The sequence below is a fragment of the Silene latifolia genome, chromosome X, assembly GCF_048544455.1.
Source record: "Silene latifolia isolate original U9 population chromosome X, ASM4854445v1, whole genome shotgun sequence".
Taxonomy (NCBI): Eukaryota; Viridiplantae; Streptophyta; class Magnoliopsida; order Caryophyllales; family Caryophyllaceae; genus Silene; species Silene latifolia.
The window spans coordinates 113284689-113302824 of record NC_133537.1 but is presented as its reverse complement, the minus strand read 5'-3'; the positions used below and the strand labels follow the sequence as shown (position 1 = coordinate 113302824).

The following is an 18136-nucleotide window of genomic DNA, read 5'->3' as shown; positions in this document are numbered from 1 at the left end:
TGGCTAAACTTGAAGAAGCTTCACCAAAGCATCATGTTAATGTCATGGTAGCATCTTCATCAATCCCAAGTGGGATATGTGAGAATTGTGGAACTTTGGAACATGACCAAAGTGAATGTAGGGGAACAAATGAACAAGTGAATGCTTTTCAAGCATACAAGAGTGGTACCCCTTATTCCAATTATTACAATGAAAACACCAAATTCCACCCAAATCTCTCATACAAAAGCCAAAATGTTCAAAACCCTCAACCAACATACACCCCATCTCCCATGAGAAACCAAAACCAAAGACCCTTTTTCAACCAAAACCAAGGTTACCAAAATCAAACTCCATACAATCAACAAAATGACCAAGGTTTTGATGTTCAAAAAGCGGTCCTCCAAATGCAAAAGAATCAACAAGAGTTTTTCACTCAAATGCAAAAGGATAGTCAAGCAAAAGACATCACTATCAACAACATCCTAGCCCACACAAAAATGTTGGAAACTCAATTGACCCAACTAGCATCTTCAAGTTCTCAAAGACAAAAGGGGCAATTACCACCTCAAGGTAATCCCCCAAGACATGAAACGGTTAGTGCCATTCACTTGAGGAGTGGTACAAGGTATGAAGGACCAAAGAAGCAAGTTGAGGATGAAGTTGTGGAAGCTAGTGACAAAGAAGAAGTTGTGCAAAACTCCAAGGAAGGAGAACCAACAAAAGAAGAAGTTTCAAAGAAACGTGAGGAGAAGGCCAAGGAGAAAGAGCCCATTGTGATTAGACTCCCATTCCCAAGTCGTCAAGCTAAACCTAAGTTCGATGACCAACTTGGAAAATTTATGGAAATTGTGAAGAATTTGGAAGTCTCGATTCCTTTCACGGAATTAATCAATCATGTGCCGGCCTATGCAAAGTACATGAAGGACATCCTTAGGAAAAAGAAGTCGATCCGGAAGCTTGAAACTATCACCTTCACTAAGGTGAGTAGTGCAATCCTTCAAGGGAGTTCACCTCCGAAACTTAAAGACCCGGGAAGCTTCTCAATACCGTGTACCATTGGCGACACCACGATCAACAAGGCTTTGTGTGATCTAGGAGCAAGCGTGAGTGTTATGCCGTATTCGGTTAGTAAAAGGTTAGGGACGGGAGAGCTTAAATGTACCAACATCACACTCCAAATGGCCGATAGATCGACGAAGACACCGTTAGGGATATGGGAAGATGTTCCCGTGAGAGTTGGGAAATGTTTCATCCCGGTGGACTTTGTCATCGTTGACATGGAAGAGGACTCCAATATTCTGATCATTCTAGGTAGACCTTTCTTGCACACCGCGGGTGCGGTGATAGATGTGAAGCACGGAGAGCTTACTCTAGAAGTGGGAGACGAGAGCATAACTTTCAATCTTGACAAGACCATGAGAGCTCCCCGTTTGCATGAACCATGCTTCATGGTTAATCACTATAGCCGGAAGGATGATAGGAAGAAGTCGGAATTCCAATGGAAAAAGAAAGTTGATGATGCTCCATTCAAAGAGCAAGAGAATAGCAACAAAGAGAGCTTGAAAAGCTCACCCATGACAAGTGAAGAAGATAGCCTCATTGGCCAAAACAAGAAAGAAGAAGAGTTGTCTCTATCAACTCAAGAGATTTTTAATGATCAAGTAGACGAAGTTTGCGGTCTTTGGGATGATGAGTTCGAAGGGATATTCAATCCCTACATTGTTAATGCTATGAACCAAGACCATCATGGAGAACAAGTGCAAAGATCTATTGAGGATCTTTATCATGATAATGAACAAGCTTTCGACTACTTCTTCAAGGTGTTGAGTAACATCAACAACACCTTGAACATGCCCCCTTGACATCTCACATTGGATAAGAGTTTGGTGGAGTCCTCCCTAAACCACCACTTGTAAATATTCTAACTCCTTAACTTGCATTTCAATTTTTACATTGCATTTTTGTCATTTTTGGATTTATATTTTTTGTGCCTTGATCAAGATATTCATCATTTTTGAGAGAAGTGAGGGAGGGACTTATGATTTTATTGATGTGTAGTGCTTTAACTTAGTGTGGGTGTAATACTCCGTATTTATGAGTCTCTGGGTACTTTATCGAGTAGGCCTTACTCTGTCGAGTAAGGGTGAGTTGCGTTTTAAAATAGTTTCTGACCTATTGGGTACTCGATCGAGTAACTGGGATACTCGATCGAGTAAGGGGGCACTCGATCGAGTACCTTAGCTACTCGATCGAGTAGCCGGTTTACGGGGAGTTATTTCTCGGGTTTTGTTAATTATACGATTAAGGTATATAATCTTTTCCGTCATTGTTCTAAACACTTTTCAAAACCTAAATTACTGTCAAGAGAGAAAGCAAAGTACGTTCTTCACTTTAATCGCATTGTTAGCAAATCCCGGAGTTTGGAAGGTCGGTTTTCATCGTTCGTTATACCGTTGAGATCCTTGCGTCGAGGGTAAGACCTATGTACCGTTTTTATGGTATTTCTTTTAAGTTGTTTAAACCCTAATATGGGAATTTGGGGGTTTTGTGTAGATTGTGATTTGGTAGTGTTTATGTGTTTGTATGATAAGAGGAGGTTTTGTAGAAGAGGCTTTTTGATACAGCTGTTGAGACCGTCTGATAGTTGTGCTTTCCAGGTAGGATTTCCTACTCAGTATTAGTCCCATAATGTGATGTTGATGTGTTGTGGTTGATTGAATAATATAGTAATTGTATTGTGACGGTTTGTTGATTGTGATTGTTTGTCTCTAGTTCTCGAGGCGTGTCCTCGGCTGAGTGGGATCACTTGCGGGAGTGGCTTCACGCCCTAGTTTCGCCCTCCGTGGAACCCGCCACGGAAGGGGATGTGCACATTAATGGACAGGGTTATCGCTCATTATACGGAGCGGGGATTTGGTGGGTACGGCTGCGGTCCCCCATCGCGGGGTCCCAAAGTGGACGATCGGTGATTGAGATTGATGGGACCGATGTGATTGTGTGTGTGACGGTGTGAGATATCTGTTTATCGTATTGTTGATATATATATAGATTGTGTGATTAGTACGACCCGTGTTGTTGTTTGTAAAACTGCGGTGATCCATTCGGGGATGGTGAGCGATGAATGAGCAGTTTGAGTTGAGTCACATGGGATTGCTTTGGATGTGCCACCGTCGATGATGATAGAAGTCTTCCGCTGTAGCTTAGTCGTTTAGTAAACTTTACATTTAGTTGATTAGACAGTTGGTTTGAGAACTTGTACCCGTATTTTGGGATTTGGCTTGATTTGTACTTTTCACTAAAGTTATACTATTAAATGTTGTTTCGTTATTGTCTTATGATTATCATGCCTCGAGTAACCGAGATGGTAGTATCCTTATACCTGAGTGGTCCTGGTAAGGCACTTGGAGTATGGGGGTGTTACAAATGGTATCAGAGCGACGATCCTGAAACCTGTAACCAATGAATCTAATGAATATAGGGAGTTAATTAAAATGAACCCGTGGTAGAGGTTGTAGGAGCTAATGCAAAGGCTTGGGAGACGTCCTGAAGTCGCGAACTTGTCCTACAATTTTGAACCGGTCACATGGGGGGTGTATGTCGAGGTCGTATGCGTTGTTTGTCAGCTTGTGTGTGGATGTGATGAAGTATGTGTAATTATTGGATGTTGGGAGTATAAAGTTGAGAATGTGAAAGAAAGATTGATGAGATATATAGAACTGTTGTTGGAATGAGAAGCATGATACATGTTTACTATGTGACGTTTAATAACATGATAGAGTTATTTCATTGATTGTATGAAAAGTTGTGTAACATTATATGCTTAGTTATGATATAATGTTGGGATTTATAAAGTTGTTTATAATGTTGGAATATGATATAACATGCGGGTAGCGTTTTTGAGTTAGCATGACTCGATCGAGTGGGACTGACGTGATCGGGTGGGTATTTGACGAATTTGAATCCAGAATCGTGTTTTTGGGCACTCGATCGAGTACCTCGAGCACTCGATCGAGTAGGGGGTCACTCGATCGAGTAGCCGGGCTACTCGGTCGAGTATGTTAGAGGTCGAAGGTCTCGCTTTTGGGTCCGAGTCGGGACACTCGATCGAGTATGATGGGCACTCGATCGAGTAGCCTGCTATTCGATCGAGTAGGTTAGGGAACTCGATCGAGTATGTCCTGGGCAGTTTGCTTTCGTGTTTTGAGGTCTTGGTACGTATGTTTATATCCACCCCCTTTTCTAATATAGTTTCAAGATGCCGCCCAAGAAGAATGCTTTGTATGCGAGAGCTGAGCTTATGAACATAGATGATATCGTTAAGATGTTGGAGCATCAGGATGCTCTTACGGAGGCTTTAAAGACTGTGGGAAAGGATAAGGATAAGGATAAGGAGAAGGAGGTTGATCACTCTAAAATCAGCCTCTATATAGCGAGGTTTAACCCGAAAGAGTACAAGGGGGTTGGGGAGCCTAACCTTCTTGATAACTGGCATAGAGAGATGGAGAACATACTAGATTTGGTTCACTGTCATGATGAGATGAGTGTAGAACAAGCTGCGTTCTACCTGAGGAAGGCAGCTGGCAAGTGGTGGGATACGGTGAAGGTGAGTGCTAAGGAGTTGTATGCGAACCAAGGTTTATCTGCTATACCTTGGGAAGAGTTTCATAAGGCTATGAGAAAAGAGTTTGTACCGGAGCATGTGAGGAGTAAGTTGAGAGAGGAGTTCGATGGGTTTAAGATGACATCTGACATGTCTGTGGCCGAGTACTACAGGCAGTTTAATGAGAAGTCTAGGTATGCTGAGGATATGGGTTTGAGTGAGGAGAATATGGCGCGAGGTTTGAGAGGGGTTGACCCCTAAGATCATGGACAAGTTACCCGTGGGAGTCCTTACGATGTTAAGGAAGCTTATGAGAGGGGTGGGGAGAGCCGAGAGGTTGGTGGAGATGGCTCAGGAGAGAGTGAGTGAGAAAAGAAAGGCTGAGAGTGAGGGTGGAGGCCAATCTAGTCACAAGAAAGGCAACCACAATCAAGCTAAGGGGTTTTCTTCGGGTCGATTCGATCTTTGGGGCTTCCTTTGGGCGTGGCCGTGGAAGTGTTAGTGGTAGTTGGGGAGTGACCTGCTATAGTAGTGGTGGTGTAGGCCACAAGAGACATGAGTGCACAAGTGCACCTGGAACTTTTCAGAGACCTGCGCAGAGCTATGCGAGCAATAGACCGACTGGATCATGGGCAAACCGGGGAAGTCAGAGCTATCAGAGTGGAGGTAACCGCAACGGCGGTAATTCTTATCAGAAACCATCGACGAACAACAACAACAATCAAGGGACGGGTGCTAAACCAACCACATCAGCCAGCACTGTCCAGGGAGGTGGACAGAAGACCAGTGGAAAGTTGTTCATGATGGAGAAGAAAGCAGCTGAAGATGATGCACACGTTATCACCGGTAGTTTTCTTGTTAACGGTATTCATACCTTTGTTTTGTTTGATTCGGGGGCGTCTCAGTCGTTTGTATCTTCGAGTCATGTTAAACGGTTGGGTTTGAGGGTATATGAGTCGGTTAGTGAGGAAGTTTTTATACCTTCGGGTGAGTCTGTAACATGTGGGAGGTTATATAGGGATGTACCTATGATAGTTGGGCAAGTTGATCTACCTGTAGACTTGCTAGAGTTTCCTTTTAGCGGTTTTGAGATGATAGTTGGGATGGATTGGTTGGGAAAGTATAAAGCTAAGATAGACTGTCATCAAAAGAAAGTGTCTTTAAGAGGTCCTAAGGGTGTTAGTGTGTCTTATCGTGGGTTTCTGGTCAAACCCAAAGTTAAGTTGATTACAGTTGTTACTTTGAAGTCTTATCTGAGGAAGGGATGTCCTTTGATCTTGTGCCATGTGAGAGATGACCGGATAGAGAGTCCGACGGTTGATCAGATACCAGTGGTGGGAGAGTTTGAGGATGTGTTTCCGGAGGAGATTCCGGGGTTGCCACCGAAGAGAGAGATAAATTTCACAGTTGAGTTGAAACCGGGGACGGGGCCAATCTCTAAGGCACCGTACCAGATGGGTTCTAAGGAGATGGAGGAGCTTAGGAAACAGTTAGATGATCTGATAGAGAAGGGATACATTAGACCAAGTGTATCGCCGTGGGGAGCACCAGTCCTTTTTGTGAAGAAGAAAGATGGGAGTTTGAGGTTGTGCATAGCCTATAGAGAGCTGAACCGAGTGACAGTGAAGAACAAGTATCATTTGCCAAGGATAGACGACTTGTTTGATCAGTTGAGTGGCGCATCAGTCTTTTCCAAGATTGATTTGAGGTCGGGGTACCATCAGGTGAAGATTAGAGAGGTGGACATACCAAAGACAGCTTTCACGTCGAGGTATGGCCATTTTGAGTATGTGGTGATGCCGTTTGGGTTATCTAATGCACCGGCAGTGTTTATGGATTTGATGAATAGGATCTTCAGACAGTTTTTGGATAAGTTTGTGGTAGTGTTTATCGATGACATCTTAGTCTACTCCAAGACTAAGGAGGAGCATGAGGAGCATCTGAGGATTGTGTTGCAGACTTTGAGGGAGCATGAGTTGTATGCTAAACTGTCCAAGTGCGAGTTCTGGTTAGAGAAAGTTGCTTTTCTGGGGCATGTGATCTCTAAGGAGGGAGTAGGCAGGATCCGCGAAGATTGAGGCGGTGACAAAGTGGGAAGCACCAAAGAATGTTGCTTTGAGATCGGAGTTTTCTGGTTTAGTGGTTACTACAGACGGTTTGTGAAAGATTTCTCCAAGATAGCTAGACCTATGACAGCATTGATGAGAAAAGAGAACAGGTTTCGTTGGGATGAGAGTTGTGAGACGGCGTTCCAAACATTAAAGGAGCGTTTGACCACAACTCCTATCTTAGCATTGCCTGAAGGGATCGAGAACTTTGAGGTTTATACAGATGCCTCAAAGAATGGGTTGGGATGTGTGTTGATGCAGAACGGTAAAGTGATTGCCTAAGCTTCTAGGCAATTGAAGCCTTATGAGGAGAACTACCCTACTCATGATCTGGAGTTGGGTGCAGTGGTGTTTGCTCTCAAGATATGGAGACATTACCTTTATGGAGCAATCTTTAAGGTATTTTATGATCACAAGAGTCTCAAGTATATTTTTGTTGGAATATGTGTCCTCCGACAATAATGCGATCACGACTGTTGATCATGATGATCACATGTTTAAATCTCATTATAAAGAATACAATTGGGAAGTAATTTTGTTACTGTCAACTGGTCAACATATATCGGTAATGATTGGCTGACTAGAGTTTGACATTACTGTCGTGCGACGGTGGTGATCAGTTGACCCCCTAGGTCATACCTATAGGGCGACACTCTTAATTGATTATTTAATTAATCGTATAATGTTACGAGTTAATTAAATTACTTGAAAAATTGACGGACGATTTTGGAAGTAAAATTTACGTATCAAATTGAAATGTGATTAAATGAGATACGGTCTGAGTAATCGAATTGTATCATTACTCGGATGAAATTATTGTTTAAAGAAACAATTGGATTTGAATGAATTACTATAAATACGATTTATAAATGGAAAAATATTTCGGTGCAAGTAATTATGAAATTACTAAGTCAATTTTTGTATATGACGTATTTTTATTAATACGTTGTTTTTTAATATGTTAAAAATACATGACAATTTTATGTTACATGTGACATGTGACATATTGACAATTGACAAAAATAAAATGGATTCATGTTATCCATATGGACCGAAATATTGGGCATAATTAACATATTCTTATTGTGTTAATTTAGATTAGTGGAATTCATCATTATTTCTCTAATTTAGGCATGCACACCTAGGGTCCTTTTGTGTAAGAGCACAAAGGCCATGCATTGGCCATGCTTCCCCTCCTACCCGGTTCTACATAGAAAAGAACAAGGGTTCTTTTGATTATTTTTAATTATCATTCACCATATGAATGGATGCATGATTATTATTATTCATTCACTTCACAAAATTATTTCTAGTGAGATAAAAATAATTCTCTTCCTCTCCTCTTCTCCTACCCGGTTCTAGGAGCCAAAACCAAACAATTTTTGGTTCAATTTTTCACAAAATTAATATTGTACTAGCTCATATAATATTAATTAGATTAAGAGTTAGCTTTGGGTATTATTCCTAAGGAGAGATTCTACACTTGGATCTTGTTCTTCCATTAAAGGAAAGCTCAAGAACAAAAGAAAAGGAGATTTCTTTTGTGCCCATAAAACCGACACTTCCATTGTAAGAACATGATTTCTTCTCTATTATTTTTTTTTGGTAAAAGAGAAGCGGGATTACCCCAAGCAAAAACAAACAAAATGATTTCTTCTCTATTATGTTAATTTGTTTGCATGCATAAAATCCGTATTTTTTTTTATGACAAATTAATTTAAACATATATGAGTATGTTAGTATGTATGAAGATCTACATTTCCTTCAATCGGTATCAAGAGCCACGGTTGTTTGCATGCAAATCGGTTAAAAGTTTTTCCGAGTTATAAGAATAACAAATAAAACTTGTAAAATTTGTGTTATTGTGATATATCACGAAATTAATCCATGCATGTTAATATTTCTGGTCCTAAAATGTTTTAGGATATTTTGGTTAATTTTACGGATTTTTATTGTTCATAATTTACTATAATGGCATTTAAATGTGATTTTATGAGTAAAAATGTCATTTTTGGTCTAAAATTAGCTATACTTCGAATTTTCCATTGATTTTTGGATATGTTGTCATATATATATTTTTTTGAGATAACCTGTAAATTTTCATAATTTTTGGACTTGTTATGCTCGAAAAATGAATTTTTCATTATTAAATTCGGATTTAGGTCAAAAATAGGTTAATATGAGTTAAATTTCGAATCTGGTCATAGAAAATTAATATGTTGTCACATGCAATTTTACAAGATGTGTGTAAAATAATTGGCTATAAAGAAGTCTTTTTGCATGATTTATGGATTTTTGAAGAAAAATAGCATAAATAGTGACATTATTAGTGGAAAATTAATAAAACATAATCTATGACTTAGGAAAAACGTCTAATGTTGCATTTTATTATCTTTTTCAGATCTAAAATTGAAAAGTTAATGAAAATAATTTTTCCATGTTTTTATGATTATTTTATTAAAAATCGATAAACCGCAACATTGTTTTTCCGGAAAAAAAAAAAAAAATTTCGAAATTTTTAACCTAAGATTTTGAACATTATGAGTGTCATGGTATTTTTCCAGAATGTTCATAAGTTTAAATTTCAAATTTTGAATTTATTTGAAATTTTGTGATTTATTTGAAGTTTATAGCTTATTTTTGTAATTTTTGGTCCACTTATGAACAATTTTATAAAATATGGGTTAATTATGGTCAAATTATTAGTGAAGACTAAATTTTGAGTCCTAAGAGGTTAGGGTAATTAACTTATGCATAAATATGAGTTTATGTATTTTTGTGATTATAAAAATGTTGAAATCACGCAAATCCGTAAAAACCGAGTAATATACGATATTGGCTAATTAAAGGCGATTTAGCATAAAATTGAGCATGTTCATACATTTATAATGCTGCATTTTCTTTATGATTGTCATAATTTTAATTTATGTAATTTTGAAATATGTAATTTTACTTAGTATGGCCTTAGATTTTAATTGGTATTTCCCGAAATGTATGGGAATATCGATTCGGTTGTAATTTTTATTGTGATCTCGTATCACCGTTTTGTAATTTAATAGATTTAGTTTATTTTAAGTTACAAATGTATAATAGGAAATTATGTAATTTATTATGTAATTTTATTCATTCCGGAGTTCCCAAAGACGGATTTCTTCAAGAATGGCGATACATAAAGACGGTGTTACCTCGAGATGCGTGCCACAACCGAAGTTCAAGGGACCAATGGAGTTGGTTTCCGAATATGTAATAGTTAAATAGTTTTTCTATTTTAGGAAAGGCCATACTAGGACTTATTTATTTTATGCTTGCATTTTATTTTATGTCACATGCATCGCTAAATCGCCATAACTAAACATGCATCCTTATTTTATCGAGTTTATCGACCGTGTCAATTCGAATTATCGTAGTTCACCGCTTTAGTTCACTTAAAACGTGATAGATAATAAATTGACATGACCTCTCGCTAAAACAAACAATTGAGACATAGCCTTACCAAATAGTAGAAACCATGAAAACCTATTTCGCGAGGGAGTGCACTCGGCTACCCCCTGTACAAACCTTGTTACGTAGGGGAAGTGGGTGATAAATGTCTATCCACCGAATTCATGTTGATGAGGGTTGCATCGGCTACCCCGTGCCTAAGTTGATGTGGGTTTGGATAATGGACACATTTATTCGAAATTTGGATTGTACTCAACAAAAGTTATTGATAAGGGTTGGATCGGCTACCCCGTGCCCTTGTTGATGTGTTTTGGGCTATAGATAAACATTAGAGTAATTTTATCGACCAAGAGTTCTAAAAGTAGAATCGATTAAAAGGTTAATCCACCGAGTTATATTGATAAAGGTTGCATCGGCTACCCCGTGCCTAAGTTGATATGAATTTGGGTCTTGGAATCATTTATTATAGTTGGGTAGAGGTCACTATATAAATGTTCATATCTTGTTAATTTGCAAGTATGATTTAAAAAGACAAATGTTAATATTTCCTTTCCTCCATATTTGTAGTGCATTACAATGAATCCAACAAATGCTACCGCACCGATAACTATTGAGTCATATCACAATGTTCTTGACAACGTATGCTCCAACAACGATTTCGATACAACTAGAGAACTTCATTTCGGGATAGGTTCGGATGGAAACCTTAACTTCATCACCTCTTCTAAACCACCCACTACTACTAGACCTCGTGTGAGTCCGTCTCAGGAAGACTACCTCATACAATCTATAGGGTCTTTGTCTCTGGAAGATAAAGATGCCCAAGCTAGTGGGAGCTCTAGCAATCAAGTTCTTGCTTCAAAGGGCAAGAGGTTCAAGAAGAAAGGAAAGAAAATCAAAAACTTCAAGCAAGTTAATGATGAGTGCCATTATTGCTATGGCATGGGACATTGGCTTAGGAATTGTCCCGTGTATTTGCGAAATATAAGGGAAGGACTCATTACTCCAAAAGTTACAATTCCTAAAGAAATTTATGTTATTGATATAAATTATACTTCCACTACGACATGGGTACTAGATACCGGTTGTGGTTCTCACCTTTGTAATCATTTACAGGGTTTAAGAGATGTGGAGAGGCTTAGAAAGGGAGATGTGGATCTACGCCTTGGAAATGGAGCTCGGGTAGCGGCCGAATCCAAGGGAACTTATGTTTTAGCTTTGCCAAATGGATTTGAGTTGTATTTGCATAATTTTTTTTATGTGCCTACACTCTCTAAAAACATTATTTCAATCGCCATGCTAGACATGGACGGTTTTTGTTTTGTCATTAAGAACAATCGTTGTACTATTTCTAGGAACGACTTGGTTATAGGCCAAGCTTCCTCTATCAATGGCATTTACATTTTAGAGACCTCAAATCCGACAAATGATATTTATAACATTCAATCAAAGAAACTCAAAACAAGTGACCCAAGTGAAGCGTTCATTTGGCATTGTCGATTAGGTCACATAAACGAGAATCGCATCAAAAGATTAATTTCGACTAATGTGATTACACCATTTGATTATCAATCATTTGGTACATGCGAATATTGCCTACTTGGCAAAATGACTCGTAATCCTTTTAGTGGTAAAGGGACACGAGCTAGTGAGCTATTGGGACTCATACACACCGATGTATGTGGACCAATGACTATCACCGCTCGTGGTAATTATGACTACTTCATAACCTTCACCGATTATTTAAGTAGATATGGGTATATCTATTTAATGAAATGTAAGAGTGAAGCGTTTGAGAAATTCAAAGAATTTCAAAACGAAGTAGAGAACCAATTGAACAAAAGGATTAAGGCACTACGATCCGATCGTGGTGGTGAATACCTTAGTCTTGAATTTGATTCACACTTGAAAGGTTGTGGTATTATATCACAACTTTCTCCACCCGGAACACCACAACTGAATGGTGTTGCCGAAAGGAGAAATCGAACCCTACTTGATATGGTTCGATCCATGATGAGTCAAACCGAGTTACCTAACTCGTTTTGGGGATTTGCAATCAAACGCAATTCTATCTTTAAATAATAGTCCCACTAAAGCCACCGAAAAGACTCCATTTGAAACATGGAAAGGAAAAGTTCCTAATCTATCCTACATGAAAATTTGGGGATGTGATGCTTACGTCAAATCTAAACCCGACAATAAGCTTGCCCCAAGATCTGAAAAGTGCATCTTTGTAGGCTATCCTTTGACCTCTCGAGGTTACTATTTCTATAAACCTCAAGAGAACAAAGTGTTTGTGTCTTGCGACGCTGTCTTCTTAGAACGAGAATTTATTTCTAAGAGACAGTGTGGGAGAAATTTTGAACTTGATGAAGTTCAAGAGCCACAAACCGAGGTAGAGACGCAAGAAGATGTTCCTTCGTCGTCTAACGCGGTTGTACCTCTTCCACTAAGAAGGACGGGCCGAGTAATTCGCCATCCCGATCGATATGTGGGACTTATCGAGGAAGATGGAACACTCGATGTGTTGCTTATAGAAAGTGACGAGCCCGCCACCTACAAGACCGCAATCTCTAGTCCAAATTCCTCCTTATGGCTTGAAGCCATGAAGTCCGAAATGGATTCTATGCATGAAAACCAAGTTTGGGACTTGGTAGATTTGCCTAAAGGGGCAAGACCCCTTCAATGCAAATGGATATTCAAAATCAAGAATGGCATAGAAGGACATGATGATGTCTACAAAGCTAGGCTAGTGGCAAAAGGATTTACCCAAGTCCAAGGTCTCCATTATGATGAGACCTTCGCCCCCGTAGCCATGCTAAGATCCATACGGATTATGTTAGCGATCGCCGCATTTCATGATTATGAAATATGGCAAATGGATGTCAAAACCGCTTTTCTAAATGGGCATTTAGAAGAGGAGGTGTACATGATACAACCAGAAGGTTTTGTTGATTCTAAAAATCCTAACAAAGTGTGCAAGCTTAAGAGATCTATTTATGGTCTTAAGCAAGCATCTAGAAGTTGGAATCATCGATTCAATCATGTTATAAAGGAAAATGGTTTCACTCGAAGTGTTGAGGAACCATGTTTATACATGAAATTCAGTGGGAGCAATGTTGTGTTCCTAATCTTGTATGTCGATGACATACTACTCATTGGAAATGATATTCCAATGTTGTCTTCCATTAAGAAGTGGTTAGGTAACCACTTCCAAATGAAGGATTTAGGAGAGGCACAACGCATATTAGGTATCCGGATCTATAGAGATAGATCCAAGAGGATATTGGCACTAAGTCAAGAGTCTTATGTTGATAAGATTCTTCGACGATTCAGCATGGACAAATCCAAAAGAGGTTTGGTACCTATGGTAACCGGGACGATATTGAGCAAGACTCAATGTCCCTCCGAACCCCATGATGTTGAACGCATGAAGTTGATCCCTTATGCTTCCGCTGTTGGATCAATCATGTATGCCATGATATGCACACGTCCTGATGTCTCGTATGCCTTGAGCATGACGAGTAGATATCAAGGAAATCCAGTGAGAGTCACCGGATTGCTTGTCAAGAACATCCTTAAGTACTTGAGAAGAACTAAGGATTCTATCCTTGTGTTTGGAGGAGACACTGAGTTGCGTGTAAATGGATACACGGACTCAAGTTTTCAAACAGATAGAGATGACTTGAAATCACAAGCTGGTTTCGTGTTTATGCTCAATGGTGGTGCCGTAAGCTGGAGAAGCTTCAAGGAAGTCAAATCACGGATTCGACAACGGAGGCTGAGTACATTGCGGCATCGAAAGTCGCTAAGGAAGCTGTTTGGATCGGCAATTCACGAAGGTCTAAAAGTAGTACCTACCGCCAATGATCCCATCACTCTCTATTGTGATAATAGTGGGACGATCTTCCAAGCTAAGGAGCCGAAGTCTAGTAATAGATCTAGACATGTACTTAGAAAATATCATGTAATAAGAGATTTCATTGAAAGAAAGGAAATTGCGATTTGTAAGGTTGGGACGGATGACAACATAGCCGATCCGCTCACCAAGCCTTTATCGCAGGCTAAGCATGATGGACATGTTACGTCCATGGGACTTAAACGTGTACCAAGTTTTTGTTAGATTTTGAAATGAAATAAAAGTGTCGTTTTTGTTCATGTTCATAATCACATTTGTCTTTTATCTTTAATTTATAAATTGTTACATCCAAACGGGTTGTAGAGACAATTGAACCCCGTTAAAGTGAACACGGATTAACATAGTATTTGCCCATAGTCACTTGTATGAGGTGACGTCTTGAAGTGACTAGAGTGTGATGCGATTGATGGCAAGTTCAAGTGCCATAGAGTCATGTGAGATGACTAGTCGATCACATAGGCAGACTGTTAGGAACATTTTGTCGGGCCTAATGACCGCTTATAGAGTTCTGGCAAATTTATATAGCCTGGTCGTGGCGAGAGCTACTATAGTATTCAAATGAGTCGATTCTTTTGACTAAAGACTATTCGCCTAAGATGGCACAGTTTCAGATTAACTTTGATTTGTGTTACTACGACCTTCGTAAATGGGGTCAAATGGGCATATTTTGGGTTATGATGGCTGTGGCTAGTAGAAGGGAATGAGTGCGATAAGAATTGTCCACCCCTAGTCAGGGTTATAACAATATCTCAGGGCCACTCGAGGAGTAATGAACTGGAAATGCGTGGCCACGCTCGGAAAGTATCTATGATAAATAAGTCCGGTCAATCAGTTATTCTCCAGATCGAGGAAACCACTCTCGATATGATTACTTGCAAGTACGACCTAAAAGACACCTTGCATTGAGTGGGAGATAGTAATAGGACAAGAGAATTGGTGACGCACACTTGTCGAGGACAAGTGGGAGATTGTTGGAATATGTGTCCTCCGACAATAATGCGATCACGATCGTGATCATGATGATCACATGTTTAAATCTCATTATAAAGAATACAATTGGGAAGTAATTTTGTTACTGTCAACTGGTCAACATATATCGGTAATGATTGGCTGACTAGAGTTTGACATTACTGTCGTGCGACGGTGGTGATCAGTTGACCCCCTAGGTCATACCTATAGGGCGACACTCTTAATTGATTATTTAATTAATCGTATAATGTTACGAGTTAATTAAATTACTTGAAAAATTGACGGACGATTTTGGAAGTAAAATTTACGTATCAAATTGAAATGTGATTAAATGAGATACGGTCTGAGTAATCGAATTGTATCATTACTCGGATGAAATTATTGTTTAAAGAAACAATTGGATTTGAATGAATTACTATAAATACGATTTATAAATGGAAAAATATTTTGGTGCAAGTAATTATGAAATTACTAAGTCAATTTTTGAATATGACGTATTTTTATTAATACGTTGTTTTTTAATATGTTAAAAATACATGACAATTTTATGTTACATGTGACATGTGACATATTGACAATTGACAAAAATAAAATGGATTCATGTTATCCATATGGACCGAAATATTGGGCATAATTAACATATTCTTATTGTGTTAATTTAGATTAGTGGAATTCATCATTATTTCTCTAATTTAGGCATGCACACCTAGGGTCCTTTTGTGTAAGAGCACAAAGGCCATGCATTGGCCATGCTTCCCCTCCTACCCGGTTCTACATAGAAAAGAACAAGGGTTCTTTTGATTATTTTTAATTATCATTCACCATATGAATGGATGCATGATTATTATTATTCATTCACTTCACAAAATTATTTCTAGTGAGATAAAAATAATTCTCTTCCTCTCCTCTTCTCCTACCCGGTTTTAGGAGCCAAAACCAAACAATTTTTGGTTCAATTTTTCACAAAATTAATATTATACTAGCTCATATAATATTAATTAGATTAAGAGTTAGCTTTGGGTATTATTCCTAAGGAGAGATCCTACACTTGGATCTTGTTCTTCCATTAAAGGAAAGCTCAAGAACAAAAGAAAAGGAGATTTCTTTTGTGCCCATAAAACCGACACTTCCATTGTAAGAACATGATTTCTTCTCTATTATGTTAATTTGTTTGCATGCATAAAATCCGTATTTTTTTTTATGACAAATTAATTTAAACATATATGAGTATGTTAGTATGTATGAAGATCTACATTTCCTTCAATTTTCACTCAAAAGGAGTTGAACATGAGACAGAGGAGGTGATGGAGCTGATTGGCGACTATGACATGGAAATTATCTACCATGAAGGGAAGGCCAATGTTGTTGCGGATTCTTTGAGTAGGAAGAGTGTACATTCTTTGTGTACAGCTCTATCTTTGATGAGATTGAGAGATGAGGTAGCGAAGTTTGGTATACATATGATCCAGAGAAGAGAGGCTGTGGGAGATTTGACAGTATAGCCTGATTTTTATGAGGATATTCGTGGTAAACAGGCTTTGGATCCTAAGATGGTTGAGTGGAGAGCTGGAGTAGAGAAAGGGACAGTGTCTCGATTCTCCATTCACACCGATGGTAGTTTGAGGTTCGATGGTAGGTGGTATGTCCCTAATGATGAGGAGCTGAAAAAGACAATCATGACAGAGGCACATTGTACACCATATTCAGTACATCCAGGTGGTGACAAGCTATACAAGGATTTGAAGAACACGTTTTGGTGGCCTGGGATGAAGAAAGAAACAAAGAGTTTGTGGCCCGTTGTTTGACATGCCAGAGAGTTAAAGGGGAACAGCGACGACCACAAGGTAAGATTCAGTCTTTAGAGGTACCTGAGTGGAAGTGGGAGTCCATTTCTATGGATTTTATCGTGGGTTTGCCAAAGAGTCAACAGGGTAACAACATGATTTGGGTAATAGTGGATCTACTGACAAAGTCAGCTCACTTTGTTCCAATGAAAGATACATGGACTAAAGCACAATTGGCTATGGTCTATCGAAAGAACGTGCTTAAGTTACATGGAGTCCCTAAGGACATAGTGTCTGACAGAGATGCGAGATTTATATCAAGGTTTTGGAAAGAGTTGCAGGAATCGTTGGGAACAACTTTGAAGATGAGTACAACATTTCATCCTGCGACAGATGGTCAGACTGAGAGAACGATCAAAACTCTTAAGGATATGTTACGAGCTTGTGTGATGGACTTTGGTGGTAGCTGGGAACAGAGGTTGGATTTGATAGAGTTTACTTACAACAACAGCTACCACACTAGTATTGGTATGGCACCGTTTGAGGCTTTGTATGGGAGGAGATGTAGGAGTCCGATTTGTTGGGACGATAGTCTTGAGGCAAAGTGGTTTTAGGACCAGAGATGGTACATGAGATGGTTGAACAGATTAAGATGATAAGGAACGGATGAGAGCAAACTCGGGATAGGCAAAAGAGCTATGCAGATCTACATCGCCGAGATATAGAGTTTCAGGTTGGGGACAAGGTTCTTCTGAAAGTGTCTCCTATGCGTGGGGTAATGAGATTTGGGAAGAAAGGCAAGCTAAGTCAGAATTTTATCGGGCCTTGTGAGATCTTAGAGCGAGTTGGGGAAGTTGCATATCGTCTGGCTTTACCAGCTGCGTTAGAGAGAGTGCATAATGTGTTTCATGTATCGCAGCTGCGGAAGTATGTGAGTGACCCGTCACATGTGTTAGAGGCAGAGAGCTTAGAGTTAGATGAGTCCTTATCATATCTTGAGGTGCCTAAGCAGATTCTTGACCGAAAGGTTAGGAAGACTAGTATTGGTGAGATAGTGTTGCTTAAGATCCTTTGGTCTAACCACGAGACCGAGGAAGCTACATGGTAACCAGAGGAAGCTATGAAAGAGCGTTACCCTTTCCTTTTTGATCAGGTATGTATGGTTACGGGGACGTAACCTTGTTTCTTTTAGGGGGGTAGGAGATGATCGCGAAGAGTTTTAAGAGTTTTTGTACCCTTTTGTATGTTGTGTCGGTATGGTTGTCGGGATGAGTTTGGGTTAGTAACATGTTTTATGTTGAGTTTTGTTTTGGTTGTTGAGTCGGGAGTGTAG

At 39.2% G+C, this 18136-nt stretch overlaps 1 protein-coding gene across 1 annotated transcript in view; it reads right to left on the bottom strand.

The window, feature by feature from the left end:
• Window positions 1–18136, bottom strand: part of LOC141618132 (uncharacterized) — a 40865-nt gene that overhangs the window by 5218 nt on the left and 17511 nt on the right. The gene's annotated exons all lie outside the window — the stretch shown is intronic.